General features: G+C 49.2%; 2 protein-coding genes across 2 annotated transcripts in view; one reads left to right on the forward strand and one right to left on the reverse strand.

Annotated features, from left to right (window-relative positions):
• The window catches only part of LOC119458434 (ADP-ribosylation factor-like protein 2), a 139,045-nt gene that overhangs the window by 120,485 nt on the left and 1,453 nt on the right, over positions 1-17,107 (reverse strand). The gene's annotated exons all lie outside the window — the stretch shown is intronic.
• LOC119458437 (general transcription and DNA repair factor IIH helicase subunit XPD-like) overlaps positions 1-17,107 on the forward strand; it is a 185,702-nt gene that overhangs the window by 104,103 nt on the left and 64,492 nt on the right. The window lies entirely within an intron of this gene.

The raw sequence follows: 17,107 nt of genomic DNA on the forward strand, positions 1-17,107 counted from the left end.
ATCGCTGTTATCGCTCTTATCGCTTTGACGTTGACTGTTTTTCACAGGTTTATCACTGTTATCGCTTTGAAGTTCGACGCAAGACGTACCTCTCGTGCTGTAATGCTGTCATGTTTCTTGATTACGCCGCTTCTCGACCTACTGGTACCTAAAGATGGCGTCCGCGATGACGTATGTGCTAACTATCTATAATGCTCGCACGTCAGCGGCGGAGGTGCGCTTCATGTGCCGTCCGCTAGGCGGCTACGCGTCACGCCCTCCTTTGCCCGCTCCTCTGCGTGCGGTTTCCCGCCCACACCAGGCTACACCAACGCGAGGTGCGAGTGCCACTAGCAGACACCTAATAAAGTCAAGGATAGGGTCGTTTCACATATTTAACAGCGGAGCTGTTTAAGCGGGTCGTAATGTTCCGTATAAAGTCCAAGGGCGATAACACCGTCGTCGCATGCTGTAGGTGGGAGTGAAAGCGCGCGCAAGGGAGGAATGCAGGAGGAAACCCGCCGTCTTCCGTCGCAAGACCCCCGGGGGGGGGGGGCATTGTACTCTAGGAGCAAGTGCGCATTGCGCGCGCTTTATCTTGAAAGCGATCTGCGTCGGGGCTGAGTCTAGGTGCAACGGCGGCTCATACCTTTGTGAACCGCTCTGTTGCATAGAGCGATACACAGCACGAAAGTCACTTCGCTCGTCGCGCTTCCTCACTCCAACGCACAGTGTCCGCGGTCATCGAGTGTGATGTTTGCATGTTTGCCTGTGTCGCTAACACCATGCTTGTTAATTTAGATAGTAAGCTACAGTGGCGCACCGACGGAGGGGGGGGGGGGAATTCGGGGTGTAACCCCCCCCCCGAGGCCGACTTAACCCCCCTTTTGTTTAACCCCTGTTTCTTTCCTTACGCATTTGAGCGCTGCAACTAAGATATAAGACGCGCAATCATCTGCACACTCGCAAAAAGCGCATTTTTTGACAATTTCCCGTGAAGAAATCGAAATTAGTGCTGTTAAGATGGTATTGGCAACTGTCAACCCCCCCCCCGGCAGAGATCCTGGGTGCGCTACTGGTAAGCTAATGTTTGCAATTTATCGGCCAATAAAACTACTATCTTCGTATAGCTGTCTACGCATTTGCTATTGCAATCGATGGTTCGCCTCTTAGGCAAAACTGAGTTTTTTCGTTCTATCACTCTTTGCATGGTCCTTAACTTATCCATGAGTTTCTTTCTTAACCTCCAAGCTTCTGCCCCATATGCTTGCATCAGTAAAATGCAACGATTGTACACTTCTCTTTTCAACGACAGTCAGGATTTGGGAAGGCCTGCCGTATGTACTTCAACCAATTTTTCTTCTTCTGTAAATTTTCTTTTCATGACGGGTCTCCTGTGAGTAATTTACCTAGATAAACATATTCTTGTACAGACTCTAGTGGCTGACTGGCAATCCTGAATTCTTGTTCCCTTGCCAGGCTAATGAACATTATCTTTGTCTTCTGCATATTCATCTTCAACCCAATTCTTACACTTTCTCGATTAAGGTCCTCAATCATTTGCTGTAATTCGTCTCCATTGTTGCTGAATAGGACAATGTTATCTGCAAACTGAAGGTTGCTGAGATATTCGCCGTTGATCCTCACTCCTAAGCCTTCCCAGTCTAAGAGCTTAAATACTTCTAAGCATGCACTGAATAGCATTGGAGAGATTGTGTCTCCTTGCCTGACCCCTTCTTGATAGGTAACTTTCTACTTTTCTTGTGGAGAACCAAGGTAGCTATGGAATCCTTGAGATATTTGCTAAGATATCACGTATGCCTCCTTGATTACGCAATGCCTCTATGGCTGCTGGTACATCTCAACTGAATCAAATGCCTTTGCATAATCTATGAAAGCTGTATAGAGGTTGATTGTACTCTGCAGATTTCTCAATTACCTGATTGATGACATGGGTGATCCATTGTAGATATCTCCTCCATCTTTAATTAAATCGACTGTTATTCCATCTTTTCCCCACGTCATGCTTTGCAAGGCCGTTTTAGCTTTGTCGGTAGATATAGCTTGTGATATAACCATTCATTTTTTTAAAATCTATGAGAAGTTTGTTGTAGGCAGATGTAGCTTTGCAAGGCATGCCGGCAATTGCTCTGCCCAAGCGTCTCCTTTCAGAAAAGTTTCACTGTGCAGAAGTGCAGCACTAGACAGGTGACAAGACGACATGCACAGTGAAGCGGAACAGGACACAAGCCCACAGCCTGTGAAACAACCACTGTTACATTGGTATCAGTCTCACTGTTCTTTTTTCTTTTTTCCCATTTATAAACAAACGTGGTTGTCAGTTGGCACTTTTTTCCCTTTTGGCCGTTGTTCTAGGTTGTTAACTGTTCTGGTAAATCTTAACAGAGGATGGTAGATAGGCTCTGGGGCCAGGAGCGGCCCTTCTTCCATGAGAAAGACTTAAGGAGATGGGAAGTGATGAGACGGGAATAATTAATTATTAATTAAAATTAATTATGGGGTTTTACGTGCCAGAACCACGACCTGATTATAAGGCACGCCGTAGTGAGGAACTCCGGAAATTTGGACCATCTGGGTTCTTTAACATGCACCTAAATCTAACTACACGGTGTTTTTGCATTTCGCCCCCATCGAAATGCGGCCGCCGTGGCCGGGATTTGATCCCACGACCTCGTGCTCAGCAGCCCAACACCATACGATGAGACGGGAAGTGCAAAGGCATGGTCAAGTTGATGGCAAAGGTGTGGACTGCACACCTTGTAAAAGGAAACACACTAGATTACCTCCAAAGTTTAATGAGCATCAAACGTGAAAATAAAACACCCACAACAATACACAGTGCATTTCAGCTGGCATACCTTTCATGTTGCACATTTCTGGAGGTGCGGAAGACAGGTCACTTTCAGAAAAACTACACGAAGTTGCCTTCATGAAGCGGCACCTTTGGTGCAGGTCTTGTGATCAGTGACACAAAGTAATGCACAAGTAATCTACAAATAATCAACAATACCTCCACAGCCTCTATGGAACATGCACTTACATTAACACTACCTCTTCATTCTTCTCAGTGTCTTCGTGTTTTTGTTATCTGTGAGATGACAATGTCAGTGTTTCACATCTGCCAAAAGACAACACTGACTATCAGCTATTGAGCTGATTTCACAAACCAAGCAGATGGGAAAGCACTTGCAGAGCACAGCAAACGCAGCATTACGACCCGTCTGCTGAGCAAAGAGGCATGCTTCTGGTGACAAGCCACTGTGGTCCACTGACTGATGAGGAACACCGGCCAACTAGAGAGCTAAAGTTGGCGGTTTCTGTCTCGCAAACATGCGTGCCCCGGCTCAGTCCATGTAGTAGAGGCGCCGGGAAAGGTCGTCAAGCATCCAGTCTATGCCGTCCAGCAGTCCCTCCATGCCCGTGAATGCGCTGCAGCCAAGCATCTTCCAGTGAAGGCTGCCGATGGCAGAGAGCTCCAACATCTGCGATTTTGTGGATATGCCTAAATTGAACAGCCGGCCTAAATAAAGTCCAAGCAGAACTCATCTGTAATGAGTATCAAACTATGCTAATATAGACACGTGTCATGTATGAGTGTGTACTGTCGCTGGCTCCATTGTTATCATAATTGCCACCGTAAAACCCCATTACTAACCTCCATTCCAACGGTGGATAAACGATCGCAGCATCGCACTTTCCTCAAGCAGTCTTATTGCAATACTCTACATTCAGAGAAGTCACAGCTTGTGCTTGAAATGAAACTTACATTTAAATGTGCAAAAGTATTTTTGCAATGAGGACTGTTGCCATCAGTGATGCTACAGGTTAATTTGATGGCATTTGTCTCGAGTGTCTCTGTAACCAGACACAAAGAGTTAAGACCAAGCGAGAGCACTACATCCAAGCAAGCAGGGGATCACATACCTCGGCAATCTGGTCGGGAGGCATGGCCCCCGGCAGGTCTTGCTTGTTGGCCAGCACCAGCAGGCTGCTTCCAAGCAGCTTCTGCACGTCCCAAATGAGAACACGTTCCTCAAGTGTCTGCCTCCAGCAACCGACTGATTTTGCCACAACATTATTAACCCATTGTTTAACCAATGGGAATACTTGCTGTTGCCATATGCATCCTCACATGCAAAGTAATGAAATCCTCCTTTAAAGGCACGCTAACTCAAGAGAAAAATTATTTGAGGTGTGTTAGTAAATTACCCTTCTGCACTACAAAAAACGCCGCTCTTATCGTGCGAAGATGTTTCGTCAGCCAGGAAAGACACGAAAAACAAGACGGGTAGCAACACTGCCTTGAAGTTACAGCAACTGCTCGTTGCGGCACCACAAATTTTGACAGCATGGGCCTAGTCAAATGTTTTCATGGTACAAGTGGACCATATTGTATTCTAAAAGAGCCTAAGGCTGAACCTGGAAAGTTTCAAGAACATTAACTGAACCACAATAGCCGAAATTTGGAAAAGTACTTTGAAATCCATGATGTCACACATGACGCACATCTCCCGAAGTGGTGGCACGAAATTCGAAAAAAAAAGAACTTTGGGTTCCCTTTCTGTTCTAATATTCAACTAATACAGTGGAATCTCGATGATACGAATCTCACGGTGTCAGGAAAAAATTCGTATTAGCCGAAATTCGTATCATCGAAACAATTAAAACTAGCTAAATTAAAGAGTAGAGAGGTGAACTCGCTCAGGCACACGTAAGTAAAATGCATTTACAGTATAGACCACTTATAACGTAACCGTTATATAGTGCAGAACTGGCAACAACGCGGCCTTTTCCGACTCCCGTTACCCTCCCATAGAACTCCGCTGAAGTAAACAGTCGTAAAACTGTGTATGACGAAACTGATTCTTTATTGGGCCAACCTGTGCCCACAAAAGCAAGCTACACTCAAAGCACAACGATAGCGGCGAACACAGTCGGCGGTCGTCGAAAATCTCATCAGCGGCGAAACGCGTCGGCTTTTATACCTGAGTCATCGAAGGTTCCAGATTAATCCCTGATGCCCGCGGGTCTTCCAGAAAGTTCTAGACAATTCGCGTCGGTCATACAATCAGATAACATAAGCATCGGTGAAAACAGGCAACGGAAAGAAGCATCGATAACGTTCTAGAAACTTCTGATACAGGCGCTCCTGCGCTGAGCGATAACATTTTACATTTGTTAGCCGGTGGAAGGCGGCCACTGGTGAAAGATAAACCATGTATACGTGTCAATGCCCTCCCCTTAAAAGCATCGTCCCGATGGAACAAACTAACGCAAAAGCGAAAACAAAACCATGCGTAATAAACAAGAAACAATAACAAAGTAACAAAGTACCTAACGTCGTCTGGCCTTGTCGGCGGTGTTTTGCGTCGATGACAGTCTCGGCATGTCCTTACGTAATGGGACGTTGGCAGAGAGGCGAGGCCAGTAGTATTTTTCTTGTATCCTCACGAGCGTGCGGGAAAACAGAGGTGTCCAGCCATTGGGTCGTCATGGAGAGCTTGCAGAACCTCTGGACGCAATGCTGAGGGTACCACGAGGAGGCAGTTGGCTCGGAGAGGCGAGAAGTTCTCCTTTAAGAGAATGTTGTTTTGCAAGAAAAACGACGCCAATCCGCGCCTGAACACCTTCGGCACAATGACGGTCTTGCCTTCCAGGTAGTCTACAAGGCTCCTTAGTTCCAGGTCGGCTCGCTGTTGTACGGCGAATTCGTCGGCACTGATGGGTCCCAAGAAGTGTCGTCATCCTGGTCGTCCTGTGGCGGCGGTTCGACGGGGGCGCGAGACAAGCAGTCGGCGTCAGAGTGCTTTCGCCCGGACTTGTAAACGACGGTGATGTCGAATGCTTGAAGTCTCAGACTCCATCGTGCGAGGCGACCTGAAGGATCCTTCAAGTTAGCTAGCCACACAAGGCATGAGGTCGCTCACAACCTTAAAGGCCTGGCATAGAGGGGGCGAAACTTTGATGTAGCCCAGATGATGGCCAGGCACTCCTTTTCTGTTGCGGAATAATTTGCTTCCGCCTTCGATAGCGACCGCTAGCGAACTTACAACCCTTTCTAGTCCGTCAGTCCTCTGCACAAGCACGGCGCCGAGTCCTACGCTGCTTGCTTCGTATCGCCGTTTTTCGTCGAATGCACAAGTATTGGCAGCGATTGCAGGCGTTGCTTCAATTCTTCAAGTGCTTCGACTTGCGGCGTCTCCCACTTGAACTCGACGTCGGCTTTCGTGAGATACGTCAGTGGCTCAGCGGTGAAAAATCCTTGACGAAGCGCCAATAGGCGCACAGTCCAAGAAATCTACGCACTGCCTTCTTTCAGCGTGCGGAGGAAAGTTGGAGACGGCCGCAGTTTTCTGAGGGTCGGGGCGCACTTCAGACTTGTTGATGACGTGGCCCAAAACAAGAGCTCCTCATATGCGAAGCGGCACTTTTCTGGCTTTAACGTGAGTCCGGAGGTTTTGATTGCTTGAAGAACTGTTTCAAGGCGCCGCAGGTGTTCTTTGAAACTTGAGGCAAACACAACGACGTCGTCCAAATAGACGAGGCAAGTCTGCCACTTCAAGTGCCAGTACTGTATCCATGACGCGTTGGAAAGTCGCAGGTGCCGAGCAAAGACCAAACGGCATGGCCTTGAACTCGAACCATCCGTCTGGTGTTATAAAGGCAGTCTTCTCCCGGTCCCTCTCGTCGACTTCGATTTGCCAGTAGCCGGTTTTGAGGTCCATCGATGAAAAATACTTTGCGTTGTAGAGTCGATCCAAGGCGTCGTCAATCCATGGGAGGGGGTATACGTCCTTCTTCGTGATCTTGTTGAGGCGACGATAATCGACGCAGAAACGTAGGGTTCCATCCTTCTTCTTCACTAACACCACGGGGGACGCCCACGGACTCTTGGACGGCTGGATGATGTCGCGTAGCATTTCGTCGACTTGTTGCCTTATGGCCTCACGTTCGCGTGCCGAAACTCGGTACGGGCTCTGACGGATTGGGCGGACATATTTGTTGGTTATAATGCGGTGCTTGGCGACAGGGGTTTGTCGAACTTTTGACGAGAAGCAGTCCTTGTATTGCAGCAGAGCTTTTAGCTGTTCTTTCTTATGCCTGGGAAGGTTCTGGTTGACGTCGAAAGTTGGTTCAGATACTGTAGTCGTCGTTGCAGGTGCACTGGAATCCGTGAAGGCGAAAGCACTGTGCTTGTACTATTTCGTCGATGTAGGCGACCGTGGTGCCTTTGTTAATGTGCTTGTATTTGGGGCTGAAGTTCGTGAGCATCACCCTTGCTTTCCCTGCACGTAGCTCAGCTATGCCTCTAGCGACGCAAATTTCACGGTCGAGCAGTAAGTGATGATCGCCCTCCATGACGCCCTCCATGTCTGCAAGCACTTCGGTACCGACGGAAATCATTACGCTGGAGCGAAGCGGAACGGTGACTTGTTCTTCAAGCACATTCAAGGCATGGTAACTTATGCTTGTATCCGGTGGTATCGCCTTGTGCGTTGAAAGAGTTATCGACTTGGACCTTAAGTCGATGACTGCACCGTGTTGAGAAAGTCCATGCCTAGGATGACATCCCTGAAGTAGTGTTGCAGGATTACGAAGCTCGCCGGGTAAGTGCGGTTGTTTGCCGTGACTCGCGCTGTGCAGATTCCAGTCGGCGTTATTAGATGGCCTCCCGCTGTCCGGATATCGGTTCTTGCCAGGCTGTTTTCACATTCTTCAACTTGGGGCGAACGGGCCACTGAAGACAAAAGTCAGCTTCAGTGTCGACGAGAGCGGTGACGTTATGGCCATCGATGAGCACGTCTAGATCAGTAGACCGGCGTCTGGCGTTGCGGTTAAATCGTCGCGTCGGATCACGGCTGTGTCAGCTTGCTCCGCTGCTGCTACGTCGCGTCGGAAGGGCTTCTTTTTGCGGCGAAGTGCTGTCAAGGCTATTGCTAGGCGGCATGCTGATATCTCGTCGTGATGATTCGCGAATCGGCGGCGGCGGCGGAGGATCTTCGGCATTGCGTCGTACAGCAACCGCACCTCCATCGGTTGCTGCCTTTAGTTTCCGGGTAAGGGCTTGGAGATCGGCCCCGGGTGGAACCGATGTACTGAGGGCGATGCGGCGAGATGTAGCGGCCCGGTGACGGCGAGCGTGAGGGTCGTCGTGGTTGCCACTGGGCTCCGGCGAGGTAGTCGGCGATGTCACGTGGTCGCTCGCCAAGCGTGGACACGGCGCGTTGACGGCAAACCCTCGTAGGCCCATCTTGCGGTATGGGCATCGGCGGTAGACATGGCCGGCTTCCCCGCAGTGATAGCAGAGCGGGCGGTGGTCGGGGGCGCGCCAAATGTCTGTCTTCCTTGAGCAGCTGCGCTGGGCGACGGGCGGGCGTGCTGGCGGCGGCGGCGGCGGTGGACGACGGAAGTGCGGCGTTATGGGGCCCTGGCGCGAGCGCGGAGGGGGCCTCGATGACGAGCGCGGCGGCGTAGGTCATCGCTTCCGGCTGGGGTTGCGGTGATTCGGGAAGTTCTAGCTGGGGTGCGGGAGGAAATCCAGCGATGCTGGATTTCCTCCCGCACGATATCGGCGATGGAAGCAACTTGAGGCTGCAACGACGGTAGCAAACTTCTGCAGCTCTTCACGTACTATCGCCCTGATGGTGCCTCGTAGGTCGTGGGAGAATCCTTGGACTTCGGCGTACTGTGGCGTCGAACGACGATTGTATTGCCGGTTGCGCATGTCCAGTGCTTTCTCGATCGTCGTAGCCTCCGAGAGAAAGTCTTGGACTGTCGTTGGTGGATTCCACACAAGTCCGGTGAATAGCTCCTGCTTAACTCCCCGCATGAGCGTGCAAACTTTCTTGTCTTCTAGCATAGCAGGGTCGGCATGCCGGAATAATCGAGTCATTTCTTCAGTGTACATACCGATGCTCTCATTCGGAAGCTGTACACGGTTTTCCAGCAAGGCCGCAGCTCTTTCTTACGGACGACGCTAATGAAGGTGTCCAGGAATGCGGCTCGGAAGAGGTCCCAGGTTGTTAGTGCACGCTCCCTATTCTCGAACCAGGTTCTGGCGCCGTCTTCAAGCGAGAAGTAAACATGGCGCAGCTTGTCGTCGCAGTCCCACTTGTTGAACGGAGCGACCCGGTCGTATGCCTCCAGCCAGCTTTCGGGGTCTTCACATGGCGAACTGCGGAAAGTCGGCGGCTCCCTGGGTTGTTGCATCACAATTGCAAATGTTGGCGCAGGGGCTGTCATGGTAGCTGCTGCCGAGGTCGTGACTTTTGTCCTCTTGGTCTTCTTGGGAAGAAGTCCGTACTCCGGGGGTTGGTTTTGTAGCCTGAGGCTAGCTCGATGCTCCGGGACAACGTTGGTACTCTCTTCGGGGTTCGGGCTTGGATCACGGCTTTTCGGGGGCGTCCGCTGCATGGACACAAAAGCATCTCCACCAAATGTCACGTAGCAGTGACTCTGAAGAAAACAGTCGTCGAACTGTGTATGACGAAACTGATTCTTTATTGGGCGAACCTGTGCCCACAAAAGCAAGCTACACTCAAAACACAACGATAGCGGCGAACACAGTCGGCGGTCGTCGAAAATCTCATCAGCGGCGAAACGCGTCGGCTTTTATACCTGAGTCATCGAAGGTTCCAGATTAATCCCTGATGCACGCGGGTCTTCCAGAAAGTTCTAGACAATTTGCGTCGGTCATACAATCAGATAACATAAGCGTCGGTGAAAACAGGCAACGGAAAGAAGCATCGATAACATTCTAGAAACTTCCGATACAGGCGCGTCCTGCGCTGAGCGATAACATTTTACATTTGTTAGCCGTGGAAGTGGCCACTGGTGAAAGATAAACATGTATACGTGTCAATATGCATACCGCTTACTGTGCAGCCACGTGAGACGAAATTGCTGCTTCCGCAGAAAATCTTGCCGACAAGGGCGTAGCGAGCACGAGGCCCACCGATGGGAGAGGAGATCAACGAGGGCCATGCGGAGGAGGAGCATGAGACGTGAAGCACGAGTCCAAGGGCGATAAAGGCGTCACCACGCGTGCCGTATGTGCGAGTGAAAGCACGCGGGGGACGCGCGCCTTCACGGACAGCGAACGCACAGCGGAGAGCAAACGCGACTTCCATTGCGCGAAAGGCCGTGGGGGCATGGGAGGGAGGGAGGGCGACGCTGTGCTGCGGCGCCAAATGCGTATCTTGCAACCTTGACGCTGCGCCGTGCTCCCTATTGGGCAGCAGAAATAAGCGTCATTTTCTTCAATAAAATCACTACTACTATCTTGCAACCGAGCGCAAGGGTAACTGGCGACGCAATCTCCCCACGCAAAAGGAACAAAGCGGGAAGGTAGCGCGGGAGAGAGGGAGAGGCCTGTGGCGGCCTCTCCAACACCGACAGCCTGTGCCGGCTGTCGGTGTTGTCGCGCGCACCGTATCTTGAAAGCGATCTCCACACGGCTCTGACCTTTGTATGCGCTGTGCTTACGCCGCTCAGTTTCCGTTTAAGCGATAGACCGCACGAACCTACGCTTGCTGCGGCAGCCGCGCGTGGGGAAGCACGGCCGCGCGCAGCGAAGAGACAAGAAGAAAAACACAAAAGCAAGAAAAGCGCCACCGCTTCAAACTCCTCGCCCCAGTCCCGGCTTCCGCACTGTCCGGCGCCGCGTCCGCGCCTCCGCACCAAAAGGGAAAATGCGCGTGTCTGCGCGCTGTCCTCTTTCGGCAGCGTCGGTGGGGCGGCGTTTATTCGTATCAACCAACGCGGGTCGAAAATCAATTCGTAACAATCGCTCTCTAGCACGTTGCAAAGTAATGGGGCTCGGCCGGACCTCAGAAAAATTCGTATCATCCGGGAATTCGTATTAGCCGTGATCGTATCATCGAGATTCCACTGTATCCTTATTACAAAATCAACGAAAATGTAGTTTTTCAGAACACTTCATTAATCTACTGATTTAGTGAATCTTTTAGTGTCCCTTTAAGGTATAAGTTCTATTTTTGCATCAGCTGGCAAAGATGGTGTTGCCGTTTCTAGTTAACGTTTTTTCTGCCGTATGAGTACACCTTAAACAAGAATGAGCATTAGCTGCTTGGTCAAGTGATGCCCGATAGTTTGAAAAATGCTGGGCTCTGTTACTTTTGCTCCTGACAATAGACAGTTTTAGTTCAGCATGTTTAGCAGAATACTGGTGTTAGCAGAATAGCGGGTTCAAAACGTGCATGCGCAGAACTGCTAACGACCCATAATGTTTATCCGGCGCTGTATATTTTAAGGTTTAACGTTCTGGCTTTTGTGTGGTTTATGTTCATACTGCGGCAACATGGCGGCGGTCCTGACTGCTTGCTTCAAACTGAATTTGGTTACTGATGTAGAATTCACACTGTTTGTGGCAGATGAGTGTGTAAAATGGCTTTTGCTTAGTCTCAGGCTGCTTCGACGACAAATTATTATGGGTAAATCTGAAGAGTTTTCAAGATCGCTTCTAGTTTAGAATGTTTGAGGCCTTACAAGAAAAACTTTTGGGATGCCAGCGCCACCTAGCGGCAAGATCGAGAGCTCGGCATGACGGCTCACGCCATGCCATCTCGAAGGTCATGAATGGCTGGCTCACCACGCGCTGGCTTGTACTGATTTCGCCGCCAATCAGCAGGCACGGAAAGTACAAATAAATGTCCTGAGGGTATTGTAAGAAATAAAAAACAATGCGCTCCCAGCTGTCATTGCACTGCTTCTTGCACTTTTCGCATGCACATGCAAAGCTTGGTGAATAGATAAAATCACTTAAGTGCACCATGTATGAGAAACTTAAAGCATAATTAAATAGCATTCCGGAGACGTAAACAACACTATCACATTATAAAAACTCTATTTTCACGAAGCTTTCTGTGAAACAGTAACGCTATTTCCCTTGACCCTGCATAGCAAAGCTAATGTTGAACTAAAACTGTCTGACATCTTATTACCTTACTACAGGCTAGGCCAGGCAGAAGATTGCAATTTAAATGAGAAACATGTGTGTCACTTTCACACTTGAACGTGGTCAAAATCTTGTTTTTGACGAATTAATATTTTCTGCTCAATGAAAAAAAAAAAGAGGGAAAGATAAGGGAAAATGTTTAGGTGACATTACTGAAGTATATTGACGGCTTTTGCCATTGGCCTGCAGAGCGTACGGAGCTAAAGCGCTCGATATTTCTAAACTTGCATTCATAAATGTGTGAGGAATGGCCACAAACTACATAAGCCCACTGCAGTTACACTCTAAAGATGTGCAACATGCCTCAGGTGGCACGCTCCACAGACACGGCAGGAAAGCCTGATCTCAGCATGCCCTAGTGTCTAGACATATGCGAAATTTCACTTTTTTCGGCCTCTTACAGGCGCTCGGTAGATATAGTGCAGTGAGTACAACATCAGTAAAATTCACGCAAGCAAACCAAAGTGCTGATTACATGCGAACAGATGCTTGCCACACAAAAGTAATCTCTGATCAGTGCAGTGTTCACCCATAGTGGCATCATCGTACCATCACGGTCTAGTACAACCCAGAACTCTACAGCATGGCACATAAAGATCAGCATTCATGCTGTCAGTCACGAAATAGTCCAACTTGATGAAGAAACGCATCAACATCCCGTTTCGCCAAGCCCTCTACTCTTTACCGATATACAAAAGGAAAGGAGCGTTGCAAACGTGCACTGTGAAGTCTGTCGCATCGCAAATATTAGCATTGAAATGCCAGAGGGCGGGGCTCACCTCCTCGCAGGTGAGCGTCCGAAGTTCGCGGTGACAGTCCCCAGGCGGCGCCGGTCGGCACTGTCCACCACCCAGATGATGGCGTCGGTGCTCTCGAAGTAGTTGCGCCAGTACCCCCGCAGGGACTTCTGGCCACCCACGTCCCACATGTTTAGCCGGAACCTGCAGCCCCCACATGATACTCCAACGTGTTACCACTTTCTCACTCGAGAAAGATACTTCAACAGTGATCCACCCAAGTCCAACGCGTGATCAACTATGGCATAGGTGTGAACAGGAGAAGCATCAGGCTGGCAACAACGAAGTGACTCGACTTCGTCAGGGCAACTTTCAGCAAGGTCCACACTTGTTGTGCTCGTTTATTTCTTTTCCTAATGGCACATTTCCCTCCTAATCCTTTGGGTGCTGGGAGTTCTTTAGGTGCTGGGCGTTCTTCCGAAGTGCAACAAATTCAATTTCTACCCGCTGCAGTAGTTCAGTGGCTATGGCACTGCACTGCTATGCTCAAGGTTGCAGGTTCAATCCCTGCTGCGGCAGCTGCATTCCGATGGGGACACAATGTAAAATCACTCCTGTACCATTTTCACGTTTGCAAATTACCTCGTGCATGGCCGGGGCTGCGCAGCGGAGGCCAGACGAGCATACTCGCGCAAGGTAACTCGAGAGTTGCCTAGCACGATATCCAGTTACCTTAACTAGGATACTTTTTGATACAGCTTCTTCCATCTTTGCATTCCTGGAGCTAGTTTTTCCCACTGCCCAAGACCAGTCTCTTTTTACTTCCCGTTTGTTGGGGGCAACTAAGCCCGCCGGATTAACACCATCTGCTCCGGAATTCGTAGGAGTTTTTGTCACATGCCGGAGCTTTTCATCACCCTTTCAACCGCCTTCACCATCATTCTCAACCTACAATGTTCCACACCCGTTCAGAAAACTACACGTTCACACCTGTGCAGTTTTCCCAAAGAAAATAGAAATAGAACTGAAGTATAATTTTGCAACAAAAATATTAAAACATGATTTTGTAAATCTTAATAGGAACACCTAATGAGTATTCAAACACAACTGTAACACATCATCAACTTCATAGTGAAGCAGCGCTTGACATGATGCGTTCTGCAGACCTACACTGGTAAAAAAATTATTGTCAATGACTTGGCGTCGAAACTGACCTGATCAGTCCTAAAATACTAACTTCCGTGTTTCTTTTACCAGTGAACTGCACTGTACATAACAATGCAAAAAGGAATGACTTACCCTCGGTTGCCAAGGGTTTTGATGTTGAAGCAAGCGTGGGGGGACACTTCGGACGTGTCCTCGCCGTTTGACCTCTTCAGCAGGTCGTCTTGCCAGCTGTCCAGCCCTCTGGGACGGTCGCGTTAAGGCGCAAAGCTCATTTTGCAGCACCAGTTGCAAGCACACACATTTCAAGAGCATTGCCGTGGTGTGTTTTCAAGAGGTCTCCGAACAGAGAGAACCACAGGACCAGGAGCAATGCAACGTGTTCGCAGTGCTGGTTCCACGGAGTACGAACAAGAAAATGTTATGCAAGCTGCGAGATTTATGAAGCACAGAAACAGTTTAGCAACAAATTTAAGCAAGCACGTCGTGAAATGTGCGATCAGAAAACCTGCTAAATAAAAATAAAATATTAGGATATCATGATCTGATCATGAGTGTTAGGCCGCACTTCTATCGAACATACAGAATGGGCGGTGTAGGGCTGCTGATTGGTTTTGTACTATTGTCGCAGTGCCGCAACTTGCCCACATGTTTTATGAATAGGGAGGCGGGTAAATCCCCAGCGCGTCCGGGCAGCAAACGTTTGTTTTTGAAACGGCCCCCGTGGTGTCGGGTGACGAGCCGCGGCGCGTGTCGGGGGGGGGGGGGGGGGGGGGTGCGGTGCGGAGAACGGATTCGGAGAACTCAGTCTTGCGCGCACTGGGTTGGCATTCCGCCGATGGTCATAATAGGTCAACGCGGACAAACCTCAAGTGGAACGGCTGTACGCAATGTTGTGGCGCCGGCCTCCGAGTCCCCTGCGAGCTAGAGACGGCGCCGAGGTTTATGGCCTAGCAATGTTGACCATGTGTTGTGCATACGCAGCGGGGGTCCACTCCCCTATGCGTCCGGGCGGCAACCACGTGTATCTTGTTTTGAGCGCTGAGAAAAGCCCGCGTGGTGTCGAGTGTCAGCTTCCAGTGCGCGCCATAGAGGCGCAGTGCGCATGCGAGGATCGCGTTCGAAGAATGTCGTCTGGAAAACACCGGGTCCGAATGCCGCCAACGGTCATTATTTTTCCACGCGGAAAAACCTTGAGGGGGGGACTGCGGTACACAGTGTTGTGACACCGTCCCCGTGCCCCCTGCTGGCTAGAAACGCCACCGAGGTTTGAGATGGCCTAGCAATAAATCGTGCGTGCCTGGCGTGTTTGCTGAGCCGTCACTGACCACGTGAAATAGCAGAGGGAAACGGAATTGCGGAAAGAAAGGAAACAGGGTTGTTTTCCAATACATTTACTTTTAATTGTAAGCCCATCCCTTTGGGTTGTGGCTTAACAAACTTTCAGCTCTCATTGGCAACTGCTTCCGTGGGATGGGCCAACGGTCCTACCGCCCTTTTTCTTTGTCTCTTTCACCTATAACAATCGAGACGAGGTGCTTGTTCCTCAGTCTAGGCTGTAATCACTAAACCTGATAGATCAGTAAGACTCCGTACGATGCAACGCTAGTCTGGGCCGTAACCACTTAGTGGTAGAACAGTGAGACTCGGTTGGTCGTATGTAGTGACAGTTGTCCTAGACTCTAACTTAAGAAAAGTCGAAGAGTAAGGTGCTGTTTACTTGCGTGTTTTGCATCAGTGTTGTTTTGCTAACTCTGCATTTGACTGTGTAAATATTTTCGTTGCAATTTATCTTCAAGTTTTGTTGCCTCCAACCTGCCTCCTGCTTCATCAACGCAGATAATCACTTTGAAGAGACTTTCATCGACTTCAAGGACAAAGAACAAACTTAACTATGAGGTGCGCTGTAGTTGAGCACTCCAGATTATTAATTTTGACCACCTGTGGTTCTCAACCGTGTACCTAAATCTAAGTAAACAACGTTTTTGCATTTTGCCCCCAGCTAAATGCGGCAGCCGTGGCTGACACCAAACAGTGTGCAATGCTACCACCGTGGCAGCCTGCAATGATAGCCAATTGGACAACAGCGGTCAAGCTACAAAGTGTAGTCACCAAGCAAAAGGTAATCTTGTGTACATCTGCAAGTGACTATTGGCAAGTTGTGCTGACAGTGCAGATCAATGACAGCCTGTAATTTCTCTCTCTCTCTCGCAAAGCAGCTTGTTGCAGTACTTTCAGCACCAACATCAATGCTCAATGTTGACAGAGTATAAGAGAACAACATCAACTGAAAATTGCAGCAGTTTGTTTCCGATGCTCACAGCTGCGATTACAGATGGACTCATATGGCCCCAACCCTTCGAAGCCTGTAATGATGTGTAAAACTGTCTCACCCTGTCCGGTTATGTGTGGAGCTCATAGATCACTATGAAAGAGCGGTATTCCAGAAGGGTGTGTTGTGTAAAAATGAAATTATGGGGTGTCAGTGAGGTTAAGGGTGCTGAATAATGAAGTACGTTTCGTTCATTTACAAGGAAATTTTTCTGAATTTGAGACACTTGGCAAGCATGGAGCCAAGGCAAGCCAGTGAAAGCCAGTACACTTCTGCGACGTACGGCTTCCTCTCGTGAATGACCCTGTTAGTGCCTATTCAAATGTTACGGTGTCATATATGTGCGGAGGAAAATGCCTTTCATGCACTCGTATCAAGTACTACCGAAGCACCAATCAAGCATCCAAGTTTCAACTCCTTTGTACACAATCCCTCCTTAAGATAAATACGAGATGTGAAACAGGATGAAGTAGTAAAGGCAGCATTTTGCATGCTCTCTACTACTACAGCATGGACCCTTTTATCCATGCTGTGGCAACAGTGCGTTTGTGACAGCCAGTGTGTTCTTGACCCCAGAGAACTTCCAGTCCCTTGTATTTGGCACCAAAGTTTGCCAAGGAAAAATAAGTGTTCTGTCCCGTAGGTAGATCTTGATGTTTCAAAATATAATACAGGTGTAACACAACACACTTTTGATCGCGATTGGCGCCTTTGTGCAAGTTGTGGGAGGCAGCCAATTGCGGTCGAGAATTTCAATTTGGATCAGGCTCAATCGTGATTGAAAGTGGCCATGTGACACCAGCATAAGAACTGTTCTGCAGGTGCCGAGCTTGTATGTGTATGTGGTTTCCTTGTGTTTCTAGCAGCAAATTTCACTTGTGAAACTATGTTTTACCT

The sequence above is a fragment of the Dermacentor silvarum genome, chromosome 7 (assembly GCF_013339745.2).
Source record: "Dermacentor silvarum isolate Dsil-2018 chromosome 7, BIME_Dsil_1.4, whole genome shotgun sequence".
Lineage (NCBI taxonomy): Eukaryota > Metazoa > Arthropoda > Arachnida > Ixodida > Ixodidae > Dermacentor > Dermacentor silvarum.